General features: G+C 41.5%; 1 pseudogene; it reads left to right on the forward strand.

The window, feature by feature from the left end:
- Window positions 1-2,035: 2,035 nt before the first annotated feature.
- LOC142496338 (5S ribosomal RNA) lies at window positions 2,036-2,153 on the forward strand (annotated as a pseudogene).
- The last annotated feature ends 1,071 nt before the right edge of the window (window positions 2,154-3,224 follow it).

Here is a 3,224-nt window from a genome sequence, read left to right on the forward strand (position 1 = left end):
AACGGCCACTAAACTGTAGACTCCGGTACGTGGGTTTTAAATCCGATTCAGCAGGCATTGTTACACAAAGCGATATTATCCATCGAAATCCCTCCATTAGCCGTTTTATTTTCTGAGGAAAAACAAAAAGAAAGGTTTTACTGTAATGGTCAGCCCCCTAAAGAAGTTCCCAGTCAGTCCCACCAATAATTTTCTTGGGGGGCGTCTCCTGTTCACATGCGCATTCGCCTACCGTCGTGGTAATGACACGCATACTGTATGCGTTTCAAGAAGGTTCCAATGCGCATGCGCCTAGCATTCCACCAATAGTTCAGTATCTGCAGTACAGTACTGTAGAAGCCGCTGAGCCAATAATATTTCTTACAGGAGAATCGCTTGACTTTTGAATCGCACCGATATTGATACTGTATTGTCAAAATAAAAAAAACACAGAAAATAATACGGCAACATTACTCACCATAGAATTTCCCATTCAACTGGCGTCGGCGCCGGTCCACTGCCAGTCCAGCGTTCTTGATCATCCACGTCGATAGTTTGCAGTGGGACTGGTCCACCTTTAGTCATCTGATGAGGCTGGAAATTGCTTAGGTACATGCAAGCTTGATCGAAACTGCACGCGAAATCCGGCTCAGGCTCAGGGTTGTAACTGATGGCGGGACCGTCATTGGAAGCCGGTGCTATTGCATTGCTTGGCAGCGACTGTCGTTTCTTAGTTGCTTTTAACACAACCCTTCGCCTTTTGCCGTCATCAAGGTCATAGATACAGGAAAAAGCCGGTGATACACACCAATACCCTCTAACAAATTGTGGCTCAATACGATAAAAACATAACCTTTTCCTTATTGCACGCTTCCAAGTATGAGGAGTTGGTGAAAATTTGTAAAAGTCATAGTTTTCGACAAAATACTGATAAATTTGAACAACTGTTGCCATCTTATCCTCTGTTGCATTAATCGCGGCCCATATCAAATACGCGTAACTTCTGTTGGGTTTTTGGAAAGCGGGCTGCACTTGAACACACATGGCAGGTGGGTCTCTGGAGAATTCTGTAACCGAAACTGATCTTTGTCTTTCTTTAATATGAAAAGTCTAAATTGATACAGTTTTGCAACTTCTTCCTTCAGTCTCAGGGCCAAGTTACAATAGCACACAGTGGAATCTTTTTTAAACGAAACACCTGCAAGTCGACACATTACTGAAGCGCATGCGCATTACAATTCATGAATATCTGCCATCTGGCGGACACGCGAAGAATTGCAACCTATTAAATCCGAACCATTCTCAAAAAACGCATCAACCGCGCGTCAGCCGCGCATGACCCGTGGCTGGGAACGCAAAATGAACGCGGCATGCGCCAGGTGAAGAGCGTCGCATTCCAGGAAAAAGCCAGGGAAAAAACGTCGATTTGTTAGAATGAAAGCTGCCGCAGCAGTAGGAGAAATATCATACGTGGGTTTACCATGCACAGTTTATCACGACACTACATTAGTAAACATAATAAAAATACATGTAGTTTGTCAGTTATGGGTATTGAATCCATTTCTTCTACTATATTGGGAGGTGATAGATTTAAGAAATTATGTATGCGTGAGACATATTGGATGTATGTACTATGTACATTACATCCGTGTGGATTGAATGATCATATTGATGTTAGCACTGTTGTTTAGTGTTATGGTACCAACATGTTTTGAGGTACGTCTCTGAGGTCTGGTTTGGATGGGTTTTCCTGTCCCCTCATTGATAGTTGTCTCATCTCAGTTTGGTTGGTTTTACTATAGGTGCTCCTTTGGCCCATATAGACATAACAGGTGGAAAGTGCATTTATTATTAATATCATTATTATTAATTAATAGTATACACACATTAGGTCTATGCCTATGATTACACATACTTTGACACAAAGGTTTTTTGTACGTTTTTGGGGAGTTGTGGCCCCCATCGGTCCTGAGGTTTTTTCTGTCTCTGATTCTGCTTTCTCCAGTCTATGATTATTCTAATGGTTATTAATGATATATTATTTGGTACATAATTTACCTATGGCCACACCACCCTGAATGTGCCTGATCTTGTCTGATCTCAGAAGCTAAGCATGCTTGGCCTGGTTTGTACTTGGATGGGAGACCGCCTGGGAATACCAGGTGCTGTAGGCTAAAAATGTTATTTTATCCCCTATATTATGTATTTTATTGTTATTCCTTCCTCTCCATATTTCTCTTTCCCCTCCCCTTTTTCTTTCACCCCCTTCCCCTTTTTCCATTCCCTGTTTCATTTCCCACCTCCCTTCCCCCCTCTTTTCCCCCCGTTTTTTCATTTTATTTCCGCACACCCCCTTTTTTTTTTTATTCACAGGTCATGCATTTCTCTTATGATTTTTATTATGTTTGTGTGTTGCTCCAATGAGATTTTTCTGTGCTTATTTAATGTGTTATTATTTTACTTTTATATATAGGTTATTTTTGGATGTATCCAATATTTCATCTCTGTCCTTTTAAGATTTATTATTTGTATGTTGTTCATTCATCTAGCTATTTGTTTTCATTTGTTAGTAGGAATATGTTTAAACTGCTTAAAAATAGGCTCTAGTGCTTTATGATTGTCATGTATAATGTTGTCCAGCAATGAAACAGGGTTAAATTTGTGAAATTGAAAGTACCCGCCCACCATCCGGACTGGCCAATCACAACAGTAAAGGTGATATAAAGGACACCCCTTTTGACCATTGAATTCAACCCCTGATGAAGTCCTTAGTGACAAAACGCGTAGGGCGTTTCCCAAAGAGGCGAGTTTGTGGCTGACATTACTGCACGAACGGAGAGAGTACCTTGGAGCTGTTGCTATTTTGCTTGGGACTGCTGTTGCTTCCTGTTTTGCAGTGTCCTGCTGGTGAGCAGTGAGAGCTGTGGGAGGTGTATCTGGAGGGAGTTTCTGACCGTGTTGCTGATTATTACATCATCTGGCTGCGGTGGCTCCAGTGCACCTTGCTGAACCAACGGATACACCAGAGGTGGCACCAACGGAACAGGCTGGTACATTCCCTTCACAGCTTCAAGGCGATTGAGTATATCTCATAAATGCTATTATTTTTACTCTGTTTGTGAGTGCACTTTTTATATTTTAAAATCCCATAAATACTGTTTTATACTTTATCACACTAGGAGTGCGCCTGTTTTTACTTCTTGTTTTCTGCAGATATCCTTGGGAATTGGTGATACGGGCAGCAA

Source organism: Ascaphus truei, chromosome 5 (genome assembly GCF_040206685.1).
Source record: "Ascaphus truei isolate aAscTru1 chromosome 5, aAscTru1.hap1, whole genome shotgun sequence".
In the NCBI taxonomy this organism is placed as follows: domain Eukaryota; kingdom Metazoa; phylum Chordata; class Amphibia; order Anura; family Ascaphidae; genus Ascaphus; species Ascaphus truei.